This window comes from Lepidochelys kempii, chromosome 1 (assembly GCF_965140265.1).
Source record: "Lepidochelys kempii isolate rLepKem1 chromosome 1, rLepKem1.hap2, whole genome shotgun sequence".
In the NCBI taxonomy this organism is placed as follows: Eukaryota; Metazoa; Chordata; order Testudines; family Cheloniidae; genus Lepidochelys; species Lepidochelys kempii.
Window position 1 is genome coordinate 309826928 of NC_133256.1, and position 27906 is coordinate 309854833.

General features: G+C 41.2%; 1 protein-coding gene across 2 annotated transcripts in view; it reads left to right on the forward strand.

Annotated features, from left to right (window-relative positions):
• Window positions 1–13578: 13578 nt before the first annotated feature.
• The window catches only part of LOC140906880 (hyaluronidase PH-20-like), a 48369-nt gene continuing 34041 nt past the window's right edge, over window positions 13579–27906 (forward strand). For both annotated transcript variants that reach the window (XM_073331748.1, XM_073331758.1), the window contains exon 1: window positions 13579–13677. The gene's annotated coding sequence lies outside the window, so the exon portion shown is untranslated. The remainder of the gene's footprint in view (window positions 13678–27906) is intronic.

Genomic DNA, 27906 nt, shown 5'->3' on the forward strand with positions numbered 1-27906 from the left:
CCTAAAGGAGCCACCTCAAAGGACCAGTCTCCATGCTTGTCCCCACAATCCTCAATTCCATGCCTACGCTTAACCTTGTGTAACTCCTGTTTCTTTTTCATATTTCCTAGTGTTCAACCAACAACATTATTGCTGTAATTACAGCTGCTATTTTTACTTGCTCTTAGTTAAAGGAAAACATTCCCAGACAAGGTGGCAGTATGGGATGAGTGACTGCAAACAAGCAATTGCTATTACAGCACACTAGAGAGAGTGCAGGAAGCTGTTAAACATGCTCAGTAGCTGTTCTAAAGCTGGTGTGGAGGGCTTCATTAATGGCAGACATTCCTGCATGTACACACATGCCTCCCTTCGTTAGAAGCTGGAAGCTCCTGAGCAATCAGTAGTAAGTTTTATCAGGAGTAGAAAACTGGAAGCCATGTTGAGCACTGGTCAGTTCCATCCCAGCCCTTCTGAACGAATTGATAGAGCTGAAGACTGAATTTGTGGGTTGGGATCTCAATGCAGTTTCCTGTAGGTCAGAAGAGACCCCACCTCCCTTAACAGATTTCTTGGTGTGTTTGGGGTGGTTACTGGATCTGTGATCTCCAGCTAGGAACTCAGATACCACACTATATGGTCTGAGGAGAAAATCCTCCTGGACTTAGAATACACCTTAACACACTTAAAGCTGCCTTCATCAAACAAGGTCAGTCCACTAGAGAAATAGATCGCATGTGGAATGGGTCACACCCAGAGAGAATCTGCTTCAGTAGGAAATAAAATCCCCTCTGATTGCACATCCTACCCTGGGACCAATACAGAGTATCATTAAACAATTACAACCCATATCACCCCACACTGGAACCAATATGGGGTATCATTAAACAATAACAACCCATACTCTGTGGAGACCACATCCTGAAAGAAATCTTTCCTGAACTCTTTATTCTGGTCTTCAAAGAACCCCACAATTTCTCCAAGCCATCATCAGAAGTAAGCTCCCCACAGACCATGTACCACCAACTCAAAGTGGCACCAGACACGACCAGAACAACACATCCAAAACCTGTAAACATCTTCTCCAGCTATGTTGATCAAGATCCCTCACAACACAACTTACTAGATCCATGGCTTCTCCACATACCTCTCAGAACACATGGTGTGGTCCATCTAGTGCACTAAATGCCCCAACAACAACTACATGGGTGAAACCAGACAATCACTACACTCTCGAATGAACTCACACCGAAAAATAACTTAAGATAAAAAGACCATATCATCTCTGGGTGAACACTTTTCACAAAGTGATCACTCTATATCTGATCTCTCAGTTCTCAGAGGAAACCAGCATAACACCTTCAAAAGACAAGTGTTGAAGCTTAAATTCATAACTTTGCTAGACAGTAAAAATCATGGACTGAATAGAGACACTGGATGTATGGTTTATTGCAACAATCTTTTACCCACTAAATTTCCCTGTCCCCTGCCTTTTTTTCTCCTTTCCCCCCGATGACTGGAGAGGTGTTTACTGGCCATTTCACCTTGAATGGTCCCTTGAAATATGTTAGCTAGTTATGCCAAACAATCTGTTCTATCTTGTATTTAGCTGTGACTGTTGGGGAATATTTCCCAGGCCTGAAGAAGAGCTTTGTGTAAGCCCAAATATTTGTCTCTTCCACCAACAGAAGTTGGTCCAACAAAAGATATTACCTCATCCACCTACAGTAATTGTCAATTTCTCCTTTCTGAAGTTGTGTGGATGATGAAACAATTGGTTATGTAGCACAACTAAATGTTTTATTTAATTGTCAATATAATTCCGAAAGTGAGAAGCAGAAGCTCTCTAATTGTCAGAAGCCCCAATCCTTGTATTTATTTTGTGAGGTATAAATATCTATATTTTAGGGCTCGTGTTATATTCTTCATTTTAAAGGAAAACAACAAATCTGTAGTTAGTTATGTTAGTCTAGCTAAGGTGCATTGAAACGGCTGTGCTGTAATGGTTTATCTTTGGAGTGCCAGTTAAAAAAATGAAATTTGATGCTGCTAATTGTGTGTGGATAACTTTCTTATGGTGAAGACTGTTACCGGATTCCTAAGAAGAGAAAGAAAGTCAATCCCCTTATAACTCCCACTTTTAGTATTTATAGCGTTCCTGTAGAAAACCCAGTTGTAGTCTCTTGCAAGAATAGGAATTCATGATCAGTGCAAATATTTTAAGTCAGATAGCGGAGTTCTGTGGTAGGTAAGCTGACTTACTCCCCTTTATGTAAGTTACACTTGCACAGCTCTTTATCTGGGAACTTTCCCTCCTAACTTTGCATCACTCTTCATTCCCTTTGTTTCACAGACTAGGGACCCAGTCTTGCAGAGCACTGGGATCCCCTGACAACGTACCCTCAACTCCCACTTAAGTCAGAGAGTGTTTAGCACCTTGCATGAGTCAAAAGGCCTTAGGTTAGCACCACTCTGTTGATTTTGCTTGCTTGAGCAGTGTTTAGTAGACCCGAGGAGACACACTTATGTGGAGTACCATGAACACGTAGTAAATGACTGGAAAAAGTTGGATTTCTGCCAGTATAGAGGAAATACCTGTCGGGAACACACAATATTATTGTTTATCTTTAATTGAGCAACATAGCAGCAGCAGATTGCATCATAACATCTTGTAGCATTCCAATCATTGCACTGCATCCTGTACATGATATTTCATCTTCTTAGCCCTGATTTACACTTGGACTTTAGGTCGAATTTAGCAGCTTTAAATCGATGTAAACCTGCACCTGTCCACACGATGAAGCCCTTTATTTCGACTTAAAGGGCTCTTAAAATCAATTTCCTTACTCCACCCCTGACAAGTGGATTAGCGCTTAAATTGGCCTTGCCATGTCAAATTTGGGATACTGTGGACACAATTCGATGGTATTGGCCTCCGGGAGCTATCTCAGAGTGCTCCATTGTGACTGCTCTGGACAGCACTCTCAACTCAGATGCACGATTGTTTGCCGTTGCTCTGACGCAGGGAGGGGCGACTGACAACACGGCTTACAGGGTTGGCTTACAGGGAGTTAAAATCAACAAAGGGGGTGGCTTTACATCAAGGAGTATTTCAGGCAGGACTTCACGGAGGGTTCCAATAAGAAATGGTGCACCTAAGTTATTGTTCTTATTGAAACAAGGAGGTCAGTCTGGCCTCTGATTGATACATGGCTAGATTTACCTCGCTGCACCTTCTCTGTGAGTGATTGCAGTGTGACCTAGAGGAATGAGTCCCCTAGACGGGGGGCGGGGTGGGGTTTGCAAATGAGTACAAAACAAATCTGGTCTATTTCTTGTTTTGATACACTCCATCTACCTTTTACATCTTTGGCTGGCAGCAGACGGTGCAGAAGGACTGCATGCCATCCACATCTCATGGCTGCTCAGCAGAAGATGGTTCAATAGGACTGACTGCAGGACTAAAGAGAATGACCTGATCAAGCCAAATTTAGTCCCTGCACCCGTCTGCCCAAGCGCTCCTGATCGACCTCACAGAGGCGACCAGGAGCACCTCGGACATGACGATGACGGCTACCAGTCCTATTGCACCGTCTGCTGCCACAAGGCAATGGGTTGCTGCTGCTGTGTAGCAATGCAGTACTGCGTCTGCCAGCACCCAGGAGACATACAGTGACAGTGAGCTGAGCGGGCTCCATGCTTGCTGTGGTATGGCGTCTGCACAGGTAACTCAGGAAAAAAGGCGCGAAACGATTGTCTGCCCTCGCTTTCATGGAGGGAGGGAGGGAACGGGGGCCTGACGATATGTACCCAGAACCACCCGTGACAATGTTTTAGCTCCATCAGGCATTGGGATCTCAACCCAGAATTCCAATGGGCAGCGGAGACTGCGGGAACTGTGGGATAGCTACCCACAGTGCAACACTCTGGAAGTCGACTCTAGCCTCGGGTACTGTGGAAGGACTCCGCGAGTTAATGCACTTAATGCACTTAGAGCATTTTCTGTGGGGACACACACACTCGAATATATAAAACCGATTTCTAAAAAACCGACTTCTATAAATTCGACCTAATTTCGTAGTGTTGACATACCCTTAACTTATTTTGATTTAAACCAGGCTTAAATCTGTTCCTAACTGACTTAACCTAAACCAAATCAAGCCACTCTTAAACCAAAATAAGAGTGTCCACACACAGGTTTGCATTAAGCCAGTGCAACTGTGTCTGTAGACAAGGATAAGCTATCTCCTGATGAGTTGGAACACTATACATAGGTGCTTAGTTTTGCTAGAACCTATTAATATCTGGGTTAATCACACAGTCATGAGACTGATAAAAGTTATAACTTCCTGCCTCTTGTGCCAGTCTCATTGCTTTCCATGCCCTTCTGCTACAGACATCACCCACAGAATATTATACAAGGTGCTGCCTGATGAAATGTTGTGAATCCTTAGTAACGATGTGATAAAATAAAAGAGTTACTATTTCTGAAATATCACAATGATATGGTAACAACATGACTTACTTTGTACTTACAATATGCTATTCATCTGATGAGCTCAGAGCCTGTGACTAAAGTGGGCAGGTCTATGAACCTCATTTTAAAAATGGAGAAACCAAGACACAGAGAATAAGGGATATATTTTCAAAAGCAAACAAACACGAGATTCTTTGAAAATGATGACATAGGGAGCTTGCCCAAAACCTCACTGTGGCAGGAATAAAACCCAAGCCCTTAACTCCCAATAACCTGCTCTTTTTTTCTGGAGGAAAGAGGGGTTTCGGGGCTTTTTGGACCACAAAATAATAATGCTTAAAGGAGACCTTGCAGAGAAGACGGTGTTGTCTAGTGGCTAGAGAACTGGCTTAGGAATCAGGAAACCTAGGTTCTATTCCTGGCTATCTCCCTGATCTGCTGTGTGACTTCAGGCTAGCCTCTGTTTCTCCATCTTTAAAAAGATGCTTTTTTTCCTTTGTAAAGTCCTTTGAGATCTGTGGATGAAAATACAAGCATTGTATATTGATAATATAATTTACTATTCTTCAGGTAACTATATTTTACACACTTATTGAAATATCCTCTTCCTTGTTTAAGTTTAAATGTGGAAAGAGAAGGTTTAGAAAAGTAGAAAAACAGAAATGCAAGGAAAATTAAACAGTGATTTGGGGTAACATCATATACTTAAAGCATTAAGCAAAAAGACAATTCCACCATAGAGGTGTCAAAACACTCATACTGTCTCTGGTCTTATAGTCTACATGATCATCAACACCATCCACCATATCAGAGCCTTGTGATATGTTTTTTCCTCCTATTCTATTTGTATATAGACAATGATGTTCTGCACAGTCCTTTGTTCATAAACGTTGTTGGAAGTAGTTTTTAAAATATTCTAATTGGTTTAAAAAAAATCAACAACTACACACTCAGAAATAGCAAATAATTTTAAAATATATTTTAATTCCTTTATTGAGAGTACTTAACTCTGAAAGGATCACCCACTAAATGCTATTCTGGAACAGATCAAATAGCCATTCACAGTTATATTGCTGTACCTGCCACATTTATTTACATATGCCCAAACAGCTGTCACAATCATTAAAGTGTTGGTAACTGCTTTTAACAGTGTTATTATTGATAAAAAGATGACAGGTATGAATTTTATTGTCAAGGCATTGCACGTAGTAAAATATTGATTTAACAAACGTGATGGAGTATTGAAAGCAATTAAGAAATGCTGCCACTTACGCTCAAGGTGATGTCTTTCTACTGAAATTAGTGGAGAAATTAAATGATAGCAAGATTTCAAAAATCATGTTCACTTCACGGAGCAATGAAAACAGGAGACAAAGTGATAAGGAAAGAATATGATGCAAATCTCAGATGCTGAGAAGTAGATAAACTAGATCAGAGAAGAGCCAATGCAAACAACAGGGCCTGCACTTCCTTTTCATCTCATCCAAGCTATGTATGTAATAACAATAATGGAGAAAAAGGTGCCATTGGTGTGTGTGTGTGTGTGTACTAAGCTAGAACATTGCTTTTTGTGTAGTTGAACAGAAATATATAAAGCAAAAAAAACCACCCCAAAAACCATTACCTGCTCTTATTATAATAAATGTTTATTGCATACAGCAACAGTTTACTCTTATTAGAGCAAGACCTTTTATGTGCAGATTCATCACCACACCAGGAGTATTGACCTAAATTCAGCTGTGTCCATTTTTACCATCAGTGTGACCAGGACACCACAGAAAATAACTATAAACTAACTATAACTATAAAATAACTATAATACCACAGAAATAAATCCAAGAAGTCTGAGATTTTACAAGAAAGAGAGAGAGGAGCATTTTTTGTCTAAAGCAGAAACATCTTCTCTGGGAGGATATTCTATCTCCTCAGACGTAAGAAAGGTTTCCCCCCTCCTTTCCCCTTAATAGAAATTAAGAGTGCTTACCAGCTGGAGGGGAATAGCTAAACCTAGTACCACCTGGATGCAAAATGGTCACTTTAGGGATACAGTTCCTTACCCCGCCAGATAAAAAGAAAAAGCTACTAGAAGAGCATGTTGGGAAAGGCTCCTAGAACAAGGTGAACCCAAATTAGCATTTTCAGCAATGCCAAAGAAAGTAGGTCTGAGGGAGAGGTCTGAGTTCCACCTCCATTCCAAGAGTGGGATTTTCTAAAACACTGAGTATTGACTGAACTCACAGAGTTAGGCCAATGCTGAGTGATTTTGACAATCCTACATCTAATCTTCTGAAGTTAGTATGCTGAGGTGTTGAGAGAGATCCTCATGTGCTTTCAAGTAGTTACATCTTTTTGTTTTCTGATACATTTACATAATGAAAAACAGATGCTTTTGCGGCCATCACTTGCTTCTGGTTAGAGCTGTGTGGAAAATGGAAGTTCTGTATAGGGGAAACTTTAAAGATCTCTTTCAGATTCAGAATAAAACCTGAAAATCTGGAAGTTCTTTGCAACAGAGAATTTAAAAAAATTCAGTTCAGATTGATCAGTGTTTCACTTTGATAAAATCATTTTGATTTTAACTTTAAGTTTAACCTAATATTAGTACAGGAAAATTAAAAATGAGCAGTTGTTTTGAAAACAAAAGTTAAAACACTTCATTCCAAGAATGTGAGAAGTCCCATTTCAACAACATTAGAACTCCCTCCCCCTGACTTTTTCTCTGAAATTAAATTTCAGTGAAATCAACACAGTTTCATGAAGCATTTCATATTTTAATAGAACTGCATATTCCGCTGGAAAACTATGCTGTCAATGTTTTTCTGATCAGCTCTACCGCCAGTGTTTGAAGTAGACCACCAGCTCAACCCATTCTCCAACATATTTCTAATAAGCTACAGTCCTGCAAGGTGCTGAGTGCCATCACTTGTAAATTTCAATTGGTACTGAGGGTGCGCAGCAACTCACAGGAGGTGCTGTAAACCTTTAAGACCTAGGCTGCTAGTAAGTATGCAGGGATGAAAAGGAGAGTATTTTTCTAATACCTATGGGGCAGATTCTACCACCCATGCATTTAATACTTTACACCATGAATAGTCTTGTACCTTACATCATACATAGCCCCACTGAAATCAACACTACTAGAAATTCATAGAATAAGGTATTGATTAATGGTGGCAGCATCTGGCCTGTAAGATAGGGTCAAAATTATAACAATCACACCTAGCTCTTATCTAGTGCTTTAAATCATTACATCTCAAAGCCCTAATCCACAAAGGTACTTGGGCACCTAACTCCCAGATTTAAGTGCCTAAATCCTGTTTTTGGGCTCTACTGTGATCCACTAAGCCACTGCATAGCTGCTGCCTAGCCCTGTAAGCACCTAACTCACTTGTACCTAAGTTTTTGCAATAAAAGTATGCTAGATACCTATGTTTCTGCTTCTAGGTATCCAGGTACCTCTCCTGACTAAGGTCCAGAGCAATCCATGAACTGTGGGAGGATAGACACGCAAATGTCTATCTTGCCAATTAGGCCAAATCTGGAAGTCGTGCTCAGAAGTTGCCTATCTGCATACAAAATAGCTGGGAGTGGCACAGAAGGAAAGGAGGTTTAACCTTTAGCCCAGTGCCTAGAGCACTCATCTGGGATGTGGAAGAGCACCAGTTTCAGTCTGTCCCCCCTTTGCCTGGTAAGAAGCAAGGATTTGAACAGGAATCTGCCACCTCTCCTGTGAGTGCTCTAACCACTGGACTGTAGAGTGAGTCTCACCCTCTTTGGCCCAATTAATATTTAATTATTCAATTAAATAGTTAAAGTGGAATAACTTCAATAAAAGAGACGGAGACGCACATCAGAATATCCCTCCAGTCCAGTGTTTAGAGCACTCACCTGAGAGGTGGCAGATCCCTGTTCAAGTCCCTTTGCCTCACCAGGCAGAGGGGAGACTTGAACTGGGGGTGGCCCACATCCTGGATGAGTTCCCTACCCAGTGAGCTAAAAGTTATCAGAGATATCTTCCTCACTTCCTTACCACTCCAGAAGTTACATATGGCGTTAAACTGCCCCTGAGCCCACCTACTGTATGAGGCCCCACCAGGCATTCACCTGCCTATCTTTCCCCTGTTTGTGGATTGCAAGTGGAGATAGACACCAAACTCTGAGAGGGGCGGGCTTTACAATACACCCCTCTTGTTAGAATCTCCTATTGGTTAGTTAAGGCATCTCCCCACCAAGCTAGCTGGCTTTGTAGATTGCCTTCTAAACTGCTTGTCTCTTCCCATTAATTGAACAGGGAGCCTAGGCACCTAACTCACTCTCTGTGGATTGCTGTGTTGAGCCAGTGATTTTCTAGGTGACTAAAAGTTAGCTGTGGCAGTGCTCAGTATTACAATGCCTAAAGTCCCCATGTGGATCCAGGCCAAAGTATTTTACAAATGTCAGGATCATCATCAATTAAGGCTATACAGACTGGCTAATTTAAAGCATGAACCACCCTGAATCTTTGCTCACAGCGTGATTAAAACTAAATGCACACTGTTCAAAAATCTGGAAAAGATTAATTTTTTATACAAAAATAAAAATTTGTGCAGCTTTTGACACTTTTTGATTTAAACCAGGAACAGAAGTGAAAATGCCAAAATACCATGAGAAACACTGTTCTGGTAATATTGCCAAACTCACTGAAACAAACAAAAAAACACCAGAAATCTCATTAGAAAGCCTGACCTCAGAAAGAAAAGGAGTACTTGTGGCACCTTAGAGACTAACCAATTTATTAGAGCATAAGCTTTCGTGAGCTACAGCTCACTTCCTCAGATGCATATCGTGGAAACTGCAGCAGGCTTTATATATACACAGAGAATATGAAACAATACCTCCTCCCACCCCACTGTCCTGCTGGTAATAGCTTATCTAAAGTGATCATCAGGTGGGCCATTTCCAGCACAAATCCAGGTTTTCTCAGAAAGCTTCTTGGCCCAAGGGGCTTGAGTAAGTTCAGCTAAACTTCTAACCTTGTTCAGACTGAACACAAACCTCTGAATCTTTGAAGCTTCTTATGAGAATATTGAAATCTTTTACATACTTTGGAATTTGAATATTATCCAGTTTCAACAGTTTAGGCAATCTGGAAACTCATTTAATAATGTAAAAGAGCCTTAAAGACAAAGTTTACACAGGGCTTGGTCAGAACAAAAGTCTCTCTCCCCCCAGGGGCTTAAATGTATCCAGTTTTCCACAGAACAAGGACATTCCTTTCCAAGGGTCGCAGATCAGGTGTTCCTTTCACCATATGTATATCGGAATTCAACAAAACGTTGCTATCACCTCCTGCTTGGGGAAGAGGCTTTCCTGCAAGTTCTCTGTGAGGCTTCTTATTATTCCTATCAGGAAGTAATATCCATCTGAGTTAAATGGTAGGCAGTGGCAGATACTCATCAGCAAACAAAACTGTTTCTTAACCACGATAGGATTTAAATATAACCTACATTGTGGGCAAGTATAATAAAGTTTTCTTCCATTTACAAGATGGGAGAAGTGCGGGAGGTGTTTTGTGTCAACTGGGTGGTCCCCCTGAAGAACTAATCTAGCCCATGGCAGTATTGATAACAGGAGTAATAAACAATAGGACATTGTGTGTATGTAGTGATTTACATAATGAAAGACCTGTTCAAATGTTAACTAGTTAATCCAGGAAAAAAGAGTCTGAAATGGAACATACCCATGCCCTCACGTGAAACCATAAAATAACATGTTGAAAAAGTTTGTGTAATTATTTTGTAGTAAAAAAAGATTAAGAAACAGGTTAAGGGCAGAAAAACATAGAATTGCTGTTACTGTGGTTGTAAAATCTAGCATTCAAAGCGAACTATCCAAGCCAAATTATAAAGTGACCTTCACTAACAATCCCACAATTTTCAGGCACCTTCAGTTGAAAATTCAGATGTGTGTGTACAAAGCTTCAATTATATATCTAACGACTCTGTCTGTTCTTGAAAACCGATTTGTGGATATATTAGTTGGAGACCAGTGACCCAAAAATTGAAAATGTGACCCAAAGAGGAACTCAAATATAAAATTGCAGAACTGCTAATGGTGGTATGTAACCTATCACGTAAATCAGATTCTGCCAGATGATTGGAGGTTAGCTAATTTAACACTGATTTTTTAAAAAAGGCTCCAGAGGCAATCCTGGCAATTATAGACCAGTAACTTAAGTACCAGCCTAACTTCAGCAGCAGGCAAATTGGTTGAAACTATAATAAAGAAGAGAATGATGAGATACATAGATGAATGCGATATATTGAGGTAGAGTCAACATGACTTTTGCATGGGCAGTGGGTGAAACTTTCCCTAGGGAGGCTAGCTCCCTGTCCCACCTCTTCCCCGAGTGACTCCACTCCCACTCTGCCCCTGGCCTGCCCCCTCCCCGCTCACCGCATCCCACCATGAAACTGCCACATCCTGCCACAAGACCCGCCCCACCACTTGCTGCTTGCCTCCTCTCCGGCCCGCCTGCCATGAGAGCCCCCACACCTGCTGTTCGCCTCCTCACCTGCCCTTCGTGAGACTCCCCCCCCACCTGCTGCTCACCTCCTCACCCATCAGCTGTGAGACACTTCCCCGCTTGACTCCTCACGCCCCTACCCCCGCAGGCAGCAGGGACCACAGCAACAGGCAGTGAGGGCCTTGGGGAATGAGTGAAGCAGGAAGGGAAAGGGGCAGGGCCATCATGGCCAGGATTAACTCAGGGGCTTTAGGGCTGCAGCCCAGGGCCTCAGGCTAAGGGGAGCCCCGCACACCGAATGCAGCTCACTGCTTCTTTTCATCCGGCTCATGGCAAGTCTCTGTGCAGTGGGCTGGACACCAATCCCCTAGCCTTGCTCTTCCCCCAGCCCATGAGACTGGAGCCACAAGCACGGGCTCGCCAGCATGCCCTTGCGGCCCCTAGGTGAGGGGCGTTTAGAGAATCTCATTGCCACAAAATGTTATGAAGGACGAAAATATAACTTGGTTCAAAAAGGAATTAAATACGTTCATGGAGTCTAGGTCCATCAATGACTATTAGCCAAGTTGTTCAAGGACACAACCCCATGTTTTGAGGGTCCCAAACCTTCCAACTGCCAGAAGCTGGGACTGGATAACAAGGGATGAATCACCCCAAAATTGCCCTGTTCTGTTCATTCCCTCTGACGCATCTAGTAATGGCCACTGTCAGGAGCCATGATACTGAACTAGATGGACCATTGGTCTGACCCAGTATGGCTGTTCTTATTCTGTATCCTGAGTGACAGCTGGCAAGCATATGCATGTGTAAGAGCTTTGAATGTTTGCGGGTTTAGGCATTTTGCTATCACATCTCCTGCTTCACTGACCCAAATTCAATGTGCCCCAGTTGCTTTAGAGCCATAAATGACTCCACATTTATAGTGAAACATTCCTACTCTGATGCTCACCACTTTGCACTACATAAGATGAACTTTGTCTTGGCAAGAGTAAACCAGCAGGCAAATTTGCATGTTTAAACCCTTTTTCACTTGATAGAAATGTGTTTTGAAACATACAGCTACACTGATTTTATTTCTCTTCTGTGTATTTCTTGATTAGATACTTGCTTGTTTTGGTAGAGTCCTGTAGAATCCTTCTATATCCCCTCCATCGATGGAGCAGTGACTACCCCTTAGGCAAGGGAGGACTGACTGTGCCTTGCTCTGGGGCCTTAACTGCTCTGGGCATAGGCCTAAGCAGTAGGTAATGTAACAGGCTGTTTGTCTGCAGTCTATTAGCAGTTAGTCAATTTGTAGGTTATGCCTTACATTTTCTTGTTTGGGGGTGTACAGAGCTGCTCTCCTTCACCTTGGATAGAAGGGTCATCTCTCAAGCTGTTCTTTCAGTGGCCAATTTGTTCTTTGAACACACCCACCGATATTCCTCCATTTCTTCCTGGTCTCCGGCATAGTCCATCCTCATCATTGACTCTGGCAGCCCCTTAGGAGAACTGGCTCAGGCACTAATATTTCCATATGTTCATGTAATAGATGTGGGCCTGGCTGCACAGCCCCCTTTGCTTGGCTAAAGATACCACTGTTTCTACTCCCATCTGCCTGCCTTTCTTCCATGCAGCACCTTCCATGCTGCTCCTTCAGAGGGCTTCATAATAAATAAATAATAATAATAATAAATAAAGCACTCTGAAGATGAAAATGATATAAATGATTCAAACTATTCTGATCATTTACACACTAATTACTGTTTCAATATAATATTATATATAATACTGTATAATATAGTAAAGTCAAATTGATAAAGTCAACACAACACATTTTGACCTTTTCAAAACAAAACATTTTGATAATTTCCCATTGAAAATTTGTATGAAATTGATACTTTCCTGTAAAAAAAAATTCCAACATTGTCGAATCTGCGTTTTCTGATGCAAAAATCTTCTGTCTAAACATTTTTGACCAGCTCTTGTTCCAGCTGATTAGGTCATTTAAACGATTGATAAAAGTAGATGTTCTTTTCCCAGATCTTGGTCACTAAACATCTAAGCCTGCTATTCCCTACAGCTCATGGAAATATTTTAACTCTCAACATCTACCAGAAGACGTATCTGTTTGGTGTAATTATTCCTTTGATCCAATTACAAAGTATTTCTACCACTGGTCTTGTGGCAATTTGAACAGTCATGTTTCATTACATTCCTTACATTACAGTTAAAATATCTAGATTTAGAGACTGAACCTACTCCCATTAAAGTCGATGGCAAAATTTCCATTGACTTCAGTGGTGCAGGATCAAGCCCTTAGACAACTGCAGGCTCCTTTTTAGAATTAAAAATAAATGGCAAACAGCAACAAAAGTAAATAATTACATTACTCCCCCAGTACCTGAGTTAATTTAACCAGTTACAGGTGTCATTTTTTATGGTCCCTCTTCATCAGCTACCTGGAATTTTTATGGCTTTGCTATCTCTTGTTTCCCTCTCCTCCCATCTTTGGATTACTCCTCCTCTTTTTGCATACAGACCATAATTTTCTTTCCATGAGAACACCTGTGGCACAGTAGTGTTTTCTGATACCCACACCTCACACATCTCTCCTGCTCTGCCGTCTTCCAGTTTCCCTTGCACAGCTCACCTCAGAGCTGCTCACAGGAAAAAAAAACCCTTGGAAATTCCTTTACATGATTCTCTCCTGGAGACAGCCGGAGACATCTACAAGGTAAGTAAAAGCAGTTGAGCATCACAGTGGGCTTTCTGGGGTGACAGCAGTTCTCGTGGGGAATGTTGCAGAAACTTCTGAACAAATTTCATAAGTCATTTTGGGCCTTGGGTAACTTTAACAGTGACCAATCAGAAACAAACAAACAAAACTCTGTTTTACAGGGAAAGAAATACCACTGGAGAAAAATAATCTTAAACATATACTTAGGCTGAGGGAGAAGTCTGGGGAAATGTAATGCTGAAAGAGACCAAAGATCTCAGTGGCCAGCAAATTAGATAGAAGCTAGTTATGAGATGTGGCTGCAGAAAAGACCAATGCACATTATGGAGCAGGAAGGAGCAACTGCACTTGGCATACTGCATTCCATTCTGACTACCTCATTACCACAGAAAAAATAGAGGCAGTTCAGAGAAGAGCAAAGTAAATGACCAGAGCACTGGAGGGACCGGCTTGTAGGTAAAGATTAAGATGGCTTGTTCAGCAATGATTAAGGGGACAGGGGAACATAATAACAGACTACAAATAAATTATGAGCGTCAATGGCAAGAAGAGAGAGGAATTATTTACTGTGGTATATAGAGGGTATAGCTAGCTGAAATGGTATAAACATAGGAAAGGGAAAATTAGGGGAAATATTAGGGAAAACTTCCTGGCATGAGATGTATTATGCTGTAGATTAACATCCTATGGGAAGTGGTGGAAGACCAGGCTTTTGGGTCTTTGCAAACATTAGAAAGTATAATGTAGGGAATAATTCTGCACTGATAAGGAGATGGCTTATTAGGTTACCCAGTTTTTTTCTTCATCTAACATCTATGATGCTGTTGGCCATATTCAGAAGATGGATTTCCATTAACTGCACTGGGGTTGCACCTCTTTACAGCAGAGATTAATTTGGCAGCTTGATGCTATGAAAGGAAACAAAACTCTTTTAGTTAAATAAAATTTAAATCTTTGCCCAAATTCTTTCAGGTCAGTATAGGTGAGCTGGTTCTCTTGGGGTCCTATATACATTCTGTGGCTTCCTAGACTGTACATTGTGATTGTAGAACCCTAAAATATTAAATCAAATGTGTTCACCACTATCTATAAAGCAATTATTTGCAAAAAATGTCAGACAAACAATTTCAGGTCATCCATCTGAGACAGACTGAGCAGAAGTTAAAGTTGTTCTCCCTTCCTCTCTATACAGATGGTGAAAGTGAAGTACACAGTAAATCACCAGTTACACGTGCAACTAGATTTTCTGGGTCATAGCCTCAGCTGGCATAAGTACACAAGCAGAGAACCTAGGAAAAAAACATTTTCTATAATGCTCATATATGGTGAAGAAGTCAGTAACTAATGCTCTTGTATTATAAACAATAGCAGTACTTTACATAACCATTACCTCAAGAGTAGGTTAGTCACAGAGAAGGTTATAAAGGAGGGTAGCACAAGTGAAGCATAGAACCTGTTTGCTTTCCATACAGTTGGTCCAGAGTTCTGAGTTAAATTTTAAACAAAAAATCAATTGTTAAACTTTATTTCTGTAATAGCTGTCTGTGATCCACATGGGCGTACTCTGTTTCCAGCATTCCATAGTGTAAATTATTCTTTGGAGGAAGGGCTCAGCTGAATTTTCTTTGGAAGCTTGTCTGGCTTCTATTGTCTTGATGTGTTTCACTGAATTTTGAGATTAATGGTTCCAGAAAACAATTCACAGTTTTGCTAAGTATAACAGGGCAAATTTTATTCCTGTTTTGTGGTTACAATCTTTTATTGTGAGAAAGGCAGCACATTTACACTGCATTTCCAGGCATATGTTGGAAAAGGGACATATAGTACACAAGATAGTTTCTTCCTAGATACTTCAATACTCTGGATTGCTGTAGCACCCAATTCCTTTCTTGGAAGTGAATTAATTTAATGGTGACCAGTCATTGTGGTTTTTCTCCTTGAAGGATGGTTTGTAGGCTATATTTATGCTATCAGTCTGAATCTAGTTCTGCGAGGTCTCCTCCAGCCAGTGTCACGCTGAGAAGTTATTCAGCACCTACCGACACTGCTGAGATTCTGAAACTAGCTCTCTAGGTCTATTACTCTGTCCAATAAAGTTTGGAGTTTTAAAACTGTGAATTATTTATGTTACCACTGATCACTAACTTTCATCCTCTAGATCCTTTATTCTCCAAGAAGTGACTGCCACTCATTGCTGAATATTGCCAAGCTTGCTATGTAGACTTATAATGATCATGTTGCTGTCCTGTATTTGTTCTTTACAAATGTAACTTGCATTTTTAATCTCCTGCAGCAATATTTCAATAGCTATTTTATGCAGTTGGATCTAGTAGAGCCAATTTGGTATGGACAGAATTCCTGTTATTGCCTGGTGCAGCGCAGTCTTTGATTTTCATTTTGTTGATCTACCGTTTCATAGTGCCATTTGAGTTGATGATTTTTTATTTATCTTGATATAATTTTATTGAATTTTAGGATATACTATTAAGTATTCAACAATCTCGGGCTTGGCAAAAATTTATATGAGCTCCACTGGAGTCTTTCTGAGGGCTTGTCTACATTTAAAATGCTGTAGCATTAAAAGGGCATGACTGCCGCCTTCCACGCTGTTCCTTTGCACCACTGTCTATCTACTATCTGAAATAGCGGGGAAGGTAGGAGGCTCATGGAATTCATAGATTCCAAGGCTAGAAGGTTTCAGAGTAACAGCCGTGTTAGTCTGTATTCGCAAAAAGAAAAGGAGTACTTGTGGCACCTTAGAGACTAACCAATTTATTTAAGTGAGCTACAGCTCACTTCATCGGATGCATACCGTGGAAACTGCAGAAGACATTATATACACACAGAGACCATGAAACAATACCTCCTCCCACCCCACTGTCCTGCTGGTAATAGCTTATCTAAAGTAAAAAGAAAAGGAGTACTTGTGGCACCTTAGAGACTAACCAATTTATTTGAGCATGAGCTTAAGCTCATGCTCAAATAAATTGGTTAGTCTCTATGGTACTCCTTTTCTTTTTGCGAATGCAGACTAACACGGCTGTTACTCTGAAACTTATCTAAAGTGATCATCAAGTTGGGCCATTTCCAGCACAAATCCAGGTTTTCTCACCCTCCGCCCCTCCACATACAAACTCACTCTCCTGCTGGTAATAGCCCATCCAAAGTGACCACTCTTTTCACAATGTGTATGATAATCAAGTTGGGCCATTTCCTGCACAAATCCAGGTTCTCTCACTCCCTCACCCCCCTCCAAAAACCACACACACAAACTCACTCTCCTGCTGGTAATAGCTCATCCAAAGTGACCACTCTCCCTACAATGTGCATGATAATCAAGGTGAGCCATTTCCAGCACAAATCCAGGTTTTCTCACCCCCATACACACACAAACTCACTCTCCTGCTGGTAATAGCTTATCTAAAGTGATCATCAAGTTGGGCCATTTCCAGCACAAATCCAGGTTTTCTCACCCCCCAACCCCCATACACACACAAACTCACTCTCCTGCTGGTAATAGCTCATCCAAAGTGACCACTCTCTCTACAATGTGCATGGTAATCAAGGTGGGCCATTTCCAGCACAAATCCAGGCTTTCTCATTCCCCCCCCCCCCCCCCCGGAACACACACACACACACAAACACACACACAAACTCACTCTCCTGCTGGCAATAGCTCATCCAGACTGACCACTCTCCAAGTTTAAATCCAAGTTTAATCAGAACGTCTGTGGGGGGGGGTTAGGAAAAAACAAAGGGAAATAGGCTACCTTGCATAATGACTTAGCCACTCCCAGTCTCTATTTAAGCCTAAATTAATAGTATCCAATTTGCAAATAAATTCCAATTCAGCAGTTTCTCGCTGGAGTCTGGATTTGAAGTTATTTTGTTGTAAGGTAGCGACCTTCATGTCTGTGATTGCGTGACCAGAGAGATTGAAGTGTTCTCCGACTGGTTTATGAATGTTATAATTCTTGACATCTGATTTGTGTCCATTTATTCTTTTACGTAGAGACTGTCCAGTTTGACCAATGTACATGGCAGAGGGGCATTGCTGGCACATGATGGCATGTATCACATTGGTGGATGTGCAGGTAAACGAGCCTCTGATAGTGTGGCTGATGTGATTAGGCTCTGTGATGGTGTCCCCTGAATAGATATGTGGGCACAGTTGGCAACGGGCTTTGTTGCAAGGATAGGTTCCTGGGTTAGTGGTTCTGTTGTGTGGTATGTGGTTGTTGGTGAGTATTTGCTTCAGGTTGCGGGGCTGTCTGTAGGCAAGGACTGGCCTGTCTCCCAAGATTTGTGAGAGTGTTGGGTCATCCTTCAGGATAGGTTGTAGATCCTTAATAATGCATTGGAGGGGTTTTAGTTGGGGGCTGAAGGTGACGGCTAGTGGCGTTCTGTTATTTTCTTTGTTAGGCCTGTCCTGTAGTAGGTGACTTCTGGGTACTCTTCTGGCTCTGTCAATCTGTTTCTTCACTTCCGCAGGTGGGTATTGTAGTTGTAAGAATGCTTGATAGAGATCTTGTAGGTGTTTGTCTCTGTCTGAGGGGTTGGAGCAAATGCGGTTGTATCGCAGAGCTTGGCTGTAGGCGATGGATCGTGTGGTGTAGTCAGGGTGAAAGCTGGAGGCATGTAGGTAGGAATAGCGGTCAGTAGGTTACCGGTATAGGGTGGTGTTTATGTGACCATTCTTTATTAGCACTGTAGTGTCCAGGAAGTGGATCTCTTGTGTGGACTGGACCAGGCTGAGGTTGATGGTGGGATGGAAATTGTTAAAATCATGGTGGAATTCCTCAAGGACTTCTTTTCCATGGGTCCAGATGATGAAGATGTCATCAATATAGCCCATCTTTGTGTGGAATGTTGGTGTAGAGGGCTTCTACATCCATAGTGGCCAGGATGGTGTTATCAGGAAGATCACCGATGGATTGAAGTTTCCTCAGGAAGTCAGTGGTGTCTCGAAGGTAGCTGGGAGTGCTGGTAGCGTAGGGCCTGAGGAGGGAGTCTACATAGCCAGACAATCCTGCTGTCAGGGTGCCAATGCCTGAGATGATGTGGCGTCCAGGATTTCCAGGTTTATGGATCTTGGGTAGTAGATAGAATATCCCAGGTCGGGGTTCCAGGGGTGTGTCTGTGCGGATTTGATCTTGTGCTTTTTCAGGAAGTTTCTTGAGCAAATGCTGTAGTTGCTTTTGGTAACTCTCAGTGGGATCAAAGGGTAATGGCTTGTAGAAAGTGGTGTTGGAGAGCTGCCGAGCAGCCTCTTGTTCATATTCCGACCTATTCATGATGACAACAGCACCTCCTTTGTCAGCCTTTTTGATTATGATGTCAGAGTTGTTTCTGAGGCTGTGGATGGCATTGTGTTCCGCACGGCTGAGGTTATGGGGCAAGTGATGCTGCTTTTCCACAATTTCAGCCCGTGCACGTCGGCAGAAGCACTCTATGTAGCCTATGAAGGTCTGCTGTTTCGACCTTCAGGAGGAGTCCACCTAGAATCCTTCTTTTTGTAGTGTTGGTAGGGAGGCCTCTGTGGATTAGTATGTTGTTCAGAGGTATTTTGGAAATATTCCTTGAGTCGGAGATGTCGAAAATAGGATTCTAGGTCACCACAGAACTGTATCATGTTCATGGGGGTGGAGGGGCAGAAGGAGAGGCCCCGAGATAGGAGACCTGCTTCTGCTCGGCTGAGAGTATAGTTGGATAGGTTAACAATATTGCTGGGTGGGTTGAGGGAACCATTGCTGTGGCCCCTTGTAGCATGTAGTAGTTTAGAAAGTTTAGTGTCCTTTTTCTTTTGTAGAGAAGCAAAGTGTGTGTTGTAAATGGCTTGTCTAGTTTTAGTAAAATCCAGTCACGAGGAAGTTTGTGTGGAAGGGACACTTGTGATCATCTTGTCTGACCTCCTGCATAACACAAGCCATAGAAGTTCTCCAAAATAATTCCTAGAGCATTCCTCAAAGAACAACAGTTACTGTACAGATAGGTAACTTTATTTTCTTCATTAAGTGATTGTGCACATATACATGCCACTGTATGTGACTAGGGTTGCCAACTTTCTAATCACTCAAAACCAAACACTCTTGTCCCGCCTCTGCCTCACCCTTTCTTCAAGGCCTCGTCCCCCGCTCACTCCATCCCCCTCCCTCCATTGCTCACTCTCCCACACCCTCATTCACTTTCTCCAGGTTGGGGCAGGGGGTTGGGGAGGGGGTAAGGGGTCCAGCTGGGATTGCAGCCTCTGGGGTGGGGCCAGGGATGAAGGGTTTGGAGTGGGGGGGGGGGGGAAGGGAGGGATTCAGGGCTGTGGCAGGGGGTTGAGGTGCAGGGGAGGGGACAGGCTCCAGGAGGGAGTTTGGGTGCAGGAGGGGAACTCAGGACTGGGGCAGGGGGTTGGGGTTCTGGCTCTGGGAGGGAGTAAGGATGCAGGAGGGGATTCCGACCTGGGGCTGGGGGTTTAGGTGCGGGAGGGATTGAGGGGTGCGGGCTCTGGCCTGAAGGCACTTACCTCAGGCAGCTCCTAGAAGTGGCCATCATGTCCAGCTCCTAGGTGGAGGGGTCAGGGGGCTCTGTGTGCTGCCCGCACTTGCAGGTGCCGTCCCCACAGCTCTCATTGGCTGTGGTTTCCAGCCAATAGGAGCTGCAGAGCTGATGTTTGGGGAAGGGGCAATGCATGGAGCCCCCATGGCCAGCCCTGCACCTAAGAGCCGGACATGCCAGCTGCTTCCAGGAGCTGTGCGGAGCCAAGGCAGGCATGGAGCATGCCTTAGTCCCTCTGTGCCACCAACCAGACTTTTACCGATCCAGTCAGCACCAGTGCTCACCGGAGCTGCCAGGGACCAAGTCCTTTTCGACTGGGCATTCTGGTAAAAAACCAGATGCCTGACAACCCTAGGGTGACTCATCAGCAATTCCAGCATTCTAACAGAATTAGAATTATATATGTTCAGATGTTCTTGTCAACTGCTGGAAATGGCCCACCTTGATTATCACTACAGAAGGGTTCCCCACCCCACCCCGCTCTCCTGCTGGTAATAGCTCACCTTACCTGAACACTCTCATTACAGTGTGTATGGTAACACCCATTGTTTCATGTTCTCTGTGTATATAAATCTCCCCACTGTATTTTCCACTGAATGCATCCGATGAAGTGAGCTGTAGCTCACGAAAGCTTATGCTCAAATAAATTTGTTAGTCTCTAAAGTGCCACAAGTACTCCTTTTCTTTTTGTGGATACAGACTAACACAGCTGCTGTCTGAAACCTGTCATAATGCAAAAGATTCATAAAAGATTTTTTTCTGACCAGCACCACTGCAAACATTTTTCTGAGTTTCTGCCCACTGAATTTAGATGCCAAATGAACCCTGGAATATAATGTAAAACTCAGCAAGAACCATGAAATGTTGCATGTTTTCAGGTGAAAATATAAAATGTCTCAGGTTTATTCAGAACTTGTCCAGGCTGGTTCAATGCTCGGTACAAGTTCACTGAAAGGTTGATTAAGCATAGCAAATGTGGCTTGAGTTTCAGATACTGTTTGGAAAGTTTCACACAGCTCTGATTATAAACCCTCCAAAAATAATTAATGTCATAAGGATTAGTGTTTATAGTACTACCTTAAGAATGTGTTTCAGGCAAATTGTTTCCAGGCAACTCTTAAAACAAACCATTACTCACACAGAAGAATATATTTGTCCAGAGAGATAAGTCTCTATTGGTGCGGTTGTTAGAGACATTTAGAGAGATGTTTACCTTACTTATAATAAGGCAGAAATCTTCCCTTGTTTGTTAAGATTAAGATTAAGAGTGAGCTCTCTAGTAATTTGGGCCTGAATTTTCAAAAGTTTTCACTCATTTTGGGTGCCTCAGTTTCTGAGTGCTCAGTTTCAGACACCCACAGCTTGACTTTTAGAATGGCTGAACTGGTGTTGAGTGCCCTCTGGAAATATACCTGGCCAAAATTAGAGGGCTTCAGTAAATATATACTCCAGTTTTAAATAAAGCTGCAAGCAGTCATCAATGTTATTAATGTTCTTACATTTACTAAACAGACCAATGAATAGTGATGTTTCTTATCTGATGAAGTTTTATATGCATTGTTTTGTCTCCCATCCAAGTATTGATTCCATTGGATTCAGTGGAATAGTAATTATTTTCCAGAGGTATAGCTGAGCTCAGAATCTGGACCAATGCCTGCAGCAGGACTGCTCATGTGAGTAAGGCAAGCCAAGATTTGGCCCTATGAGCTTTTCACATGTACCAAAATTAGAAATATATTAAACGTAAATAAATAAAGTATTTTATGATCATTCTGTGGTTTTCCCCTTTGAAATCATTGGGAGTCTTTCTATTTACTTTAGTGGGCTTTTACACTATAAAAAAAATCTACAAAGTTTATAAATCGATGAATGTGGAAATCCAAAGAGAATTGTATGAAGTCAGTCAAAACTAAAATCCCATCTGGGAACAAAATTAAAATGTTATAGTAGCTTATTGAACTTGGAAGATGAACCTGTGGAGTTTGGTAGGCTTTGAAATGGACTATGTGAAGGAAGACAAAAGAACTCAACAACATTATTCTAGTTTTGTTAGTTCACTTAAGTGATATGACTGTGTCTAGACTAGATTTTCCCTTCTAAAATATCCCAAGGTTGCTAACACCAGTGCAGCTCCACCAGTGATAGTAAAATGGGATCACTAGTGTAGACAAGACTCCAGCAACTGGCAGTGTTTCTATGGCTTAGTCTATACCTAAAACTTAGTCTGGCCTAGCCACATAGCTCAAGGGTGTGAAAATCTCAAAACCTCCCCCCCCCGCCCCCCGAGAGATGTAATTAAGCCCCAGTATAGACACCACTAGGTTGATGAAAGAATTCTTTCATTGATGTAGCTACCGTCTCTTAAAGGATGGATTTACTACAATGATGAAAACCCCTTTCCATCACTGAAACATGTGTCTACATTAGAATGCTACAGAGACATAATTGCAGTGCTGGAGTATTTGTAGTGTAGACACAAATTTTTATCACCATCTTTTCTAGACTTGCATTTATGTCATCTAAATCTGACCAGTGCAAGTCTAGAAAAGACGGTGATAAAAATGACAGTGACAACTATCATCTTAAGAATTCCTACTGTTGCTACCACTTGTGGTGCTGCATCAGTATTAGGAATGATTGGAAATTTTAGGGGGGAAAACTCGAGCGTAGACAAGACTTCAGAGTAGTGATCTGATCTGTAACTTATATTTGGACTTGGTTTATCTTAAAAATAATAAACTGATGAAAGAAATGAGAGTATTCTCTAAGACCAAAAAGCAGCTAGCCTTCGGAATCAAGACAGGACAGTGGGGAGGTTTTAAAGTAATATTCTTATACTTTGATTACCATAATGGAAAATGTGTTTCAGAGTAACTCTGGGGGCATTCTTCCAAAAAAAAGATAACATGGGTAAAATCTGCAGAAAATGCATAGGTCAGTATTATATAGGTATTCATGTTTTCCTATCCTAATAATTGCCACTGACATAGTTCAATGTGTCTTCAAAGCACCGTACAAACATTTCCCCCTGTGGAAGTAGCAGCAGGTAATTAAGTGGGTGGAGGAGGGAAAGAGCAAGGTGAACATTAACTGATTCCAATCAGACTCTTGCAAAACCTAACATGAGTTTTTAGATGACTATGAAATTGAACAGGCTCTCAGCGTGGTAATTTTGAGCTGAGCATAAGGAAGCTATGACTAAAAGGCAAATACAGCTGGCTGCTGTATTGAAATGGATGTGAGTCCCACCAGGTATTTGAAGGGACCTAACGTTGTGAGGCTTCTGGATAACTTTGTAATGCTGTTATGTGGGTACGTGCTTTTCTTACTAAAGGTATCAAGTATTTTCCTTGTGCAAAATGTGTGTCTTATCATAATGATTTTTAAAGTTTTACCAGATTCAAAAAGTCTTAAATATTTTGAAAACAATTAATTTCACAATCCTTCCCAGAGAAACTAAAATGAGAGAGGAAATCCAGCAGTGAGTGTTGATTTCTAATCTTCTTCCATTAAATTCCTTTTTAAACTTAACTTGGTAAAATTTAACTAAAAATCATTGTGACATGAGAGGAACAGATGTTTCCCAACATTGTTAGCAGTGTTTTTCTCCTTTTGGAAAGAACAGGTGTAGCATGAAGTAAGCATCAGATTTATCCTCTGTTACAGGATGTCCTGAATTTGTAAGGGATGCACTAGAGCTGTGGGCCTAAATCTTTTTCCACAAAAAAATTTGCAAATTTGGAGCAACATGAATTGTTTTGGTTGGGGAAAAAAACTAAAAGAAATTCCCAAAGAGTTAAAATATTTTGCTTTGACATTTTTGAAATACAACATTTTGAATTTTTGATCTGAAATGACCTTTTGTTTCAAAATTTACTTCAATTTTATTTTAAAAATTATAAAATGTTTTCTTTTTTTAAAAAAGCAAAACATAATGTTTCTTTTTATTTTGAGGTCCAAGTGTTTCATTCAACCCTAAATAAATATTTTGGTTTGCCAAAAATTTCAAATGGAGTGGCCAGTGAACTGAAAAATCAGTTATTCACAGAGCTCAATGATACAAACAGGCTAGTGGGTCTTGCCCCTCTAATTACATTGATCTTGTCTGTTGCAACCTTCATATACAAACATCTCACAAACATTGCCCCTTCCTGCCCTAATAAAAACCCCCATCACAATACGAAAGAAATGTGGTGTATTGCAATCCCAAATAGTGTTTTATCTTTATGCCTTACCGTTATCTCCTCCACCTCACACTTCTGTTCGTGTGACACACAGTGGTCCAATTACACGTTATTAGGCTAGCAAGTTCAGATCCATATTATTGGCCTCTCATTACAAAAGAGGAAGGAGCTAAATGGATCAGCATTTCTGTATTTTACTCAACCATTTCAGAAATTCTCATATTGTCTTCATATGGAGAAATTCACAGTGGAACCAAGCATAGAGTAAACTGAAATACACTCATTTGAGAACTATCAAAAATCCCCTCTAGAAATTCCATTCATATGTTGCAAAGAATTAAACTACCAGAAATCAAATGCAATCAGAATACAGGATTCTCACTGAAATTGACATTTCCCAAAGCTATTTTCCAGGGCCTAAAAAAAATTGGGCAATTCTGTATTAAAATGCAGTGTGGTTTTTATAAAGTATATTAGTGTTTTAGTAATAGGCACAATAAATAACACATGTAATCTGAGAATCAGCATCTCATTCTCTAGTGACCCTTTAAGTTTGTTTTGGGACTAGTATGTTAAGCTCTGTGAAGTTCTTGTATCTCTTTAATATGTAGATGTATTGCTTGGGAAGATTCTTACTGTATCTTTGCTGCTTTGCAATCCAAATGGCCTGTCACTTTTGCTACTGTCAGAATCCTTTTTTCACGGGCACTGTTTCACAAACAGCTGAAACAATTCTGGAGGTAGTTTATAAAGCAGATTTTCTAAGAGGTAATATTCTAACTGCATAAGCAGAGCAGAGGTGCATTAGTATTAGTCCTGGCTCAGAACCAGTCTTTCCATCCCATGAAAAAATGTGAAGTTTTCCAAGAATGTTCACCCTGGGTTGTGCAGCCCAGAGAGCCAGCTGTTCAGGGAGTCAGGGAGCTGACCCAAATTTCCATTCACCTCTAATTAGTATATTTCTCCAGCAACCTCTTTGTAGAGATAGGTTTATGAAAGATCGTGATTTGGAGTCGCTCCCTGACAAGGGACTGCATTGTGAGTGTGTGCATTTGGAGATGTGCCCTGGAGGTAGGGGTTCAGAACACCATATGGCTGTATGCAGCAGTTCAACCGATATGCTCTCTGGTTTGTTTTCTGAACGTTTTATTCCTTTTTCATTCATTGGTTTGTTATTTAATGCACCCCAAGATGGTTACATGGTGCCAGAGTTACTGAATGAGGAGGAAACTGCAGTCATCTTGAAGTTAACTCCTGTGTTTGCAATGGGAAGCAGAGATAAAGGGAGGCACCAGAGAAGCATGCGGAGTCCAGGCACAGAGACTTTTGCATGTATCTGGTGAGCACAGTAGCATCTTGACTAGCTTAAATAGAGGGGAAAAGCCAAAAATAGATGTGTTGCAACCTCCATCCAGTCTGCAGTTGTCAGACAGTAATTTTTTTAAAAAAGCAAAACATAAAAACTGGAACTGGAAAAACTGGAAAAAAATCAGAGATTTGAATTGTATTTAGCAGCCACAGGGGCACAGGAGAAAAATGATAAAGTGAAATCATCTATCTTTTTGCATATTGTTGGGGAGGAAGCATTGGATATTTATAACAACTTTAAGTTTGAAGAAGGGGAAAGCATGAAGTTAAGTAAAATACTGACTAAATTTGAGGAACATTGCATGCCAAAAAGGGATGAAACCTTAGAGAGAGACAATTTTTTTTACATGCATACAAAAAATTGATGACACCATAGAGCAATATGTTACAGAATTAAGGAAACTCAGTAAAACCTGTGACTTTGGTACAGACAGTCACAGGGAAGGTGTGGATCAGAGCAAGGTCCCAAACTGTGTGTTACCTTTGGGAAACTCTATCAAAAATGTGGGAAACATAATCATTTTGCAAAATGCTGCAGATCTCAAATGCAGAAAAGTCAAGTGCACTCAGTTAAAGACAATCTGGTTGAGGAGTTTTTCATAGACGTACTTGGACCTAGCAAGACTGATAAGAGGGACTGGATACTGACAGTAAATGGAACAATTATTCCACTGAAACTGGCCACAGGCTCTCAGGTTAATATTCTTTCTGAACAAGATTATGAGAGACTAAAAATAAGACCCAAACTGGGACCAACAAAAATAAAAGTAACTGATTATTCTGAAACAAATATACCAGTGAAGGAGAGGTGCAATTCTAGGATCAACCATACAAACATCATGTACAGGCTCCCATTCATTGTGCCAAAAGAGGTGACACCAATTTTAGGCCTGGTTACATGTGAGAAACTCAGTCTGGTAAAATGGGTGCTCTCACTATAAGATCATACTGACCCTAGCTATGAGGCAGTCTTTCGGGAATATCATGACCTGTTTCCAGGGTTGGGTTGCTTGCAGGGTGAACATATAATCCAGATAAACAAGCAGGTTCCTCCAGTTATCCATCCATTTAGAAAGGTGCCATTTGTACTCCATGATAAACTCAAGGCTGAGCATGAAAGGATGGAAGTAATGCAAATAATACAAAAAATTGAGGAGCAAACAGAATGGGTGAAATTCTAGTCTTTGTGGAGAAAAGTAACAGCCAGCTATATATGCTTAGATCCCAGAGACCTCAACAAGACTATACAAAGAGAACATTTCAAACTACCAATAAGAAGAGAGATTATGACTCAATTTGCGAATGCTCAATATTTCAGTAAATTGGATGCATCCTCAGGTTTTTGGCAGCTAAAATTAATTGAAGAAAGCTCAAAACTATGCATATTTAATACCCCATTTGGAAGATACAGATTCTTATGCATACCCTTTGGCATAGCCTCAGCACAGAAGTGTACCACAAAACCATACATATAATCTATGAATGTAATAATGGTGTTGAGACCTCAATGGATGACATCATCATCCGGGGCTCAATGAAAAAGGAGCATGATCATAGACTTCAGGAAGTCTTGGATGCAACTAGAGCTGCAAACCTCAAACTAAATAGGTAGAAATATGTTTTGAGAGTTACAGAATTGACTTTTGTTGGGCATATTTTTTTCAATGAAGGTGTAAAATCTGATAAGGGGATGATTTCAGCCATTGAAATGATGCCATGTTCCCAATCAAAGAAAGATGTCCAATGGCTCCTGGGAATGGTTAATTATCTTGGAAAATTCATACCTAATTTATCTACCAAAGCAGCAACTTTGAGAAAACTCTTAGAGAATAAAAATGAATGGCATTGAGGTGCAGAACAGGAAGAATCATGGGAAGGTTTAAAACAACAACTGATACAAGAACCAGTGTTGAAGTTCTATGCATCAGGAAGGCCTGTTAAAATCTCAGCAGATGGTTCACAGTGTGGATTACGTGCAGTGATTTTACTGAAGCATGAGGATTGTTGGCAACCAGTGGCATATGCATCAAAATCCCTGACTGAGGCAGAAACCAGATACACACAGATTGAGAATGAGCTTTTAGAAATATTATTTGCTTGTGAGAGATTCAATTGGTATATTTATGGA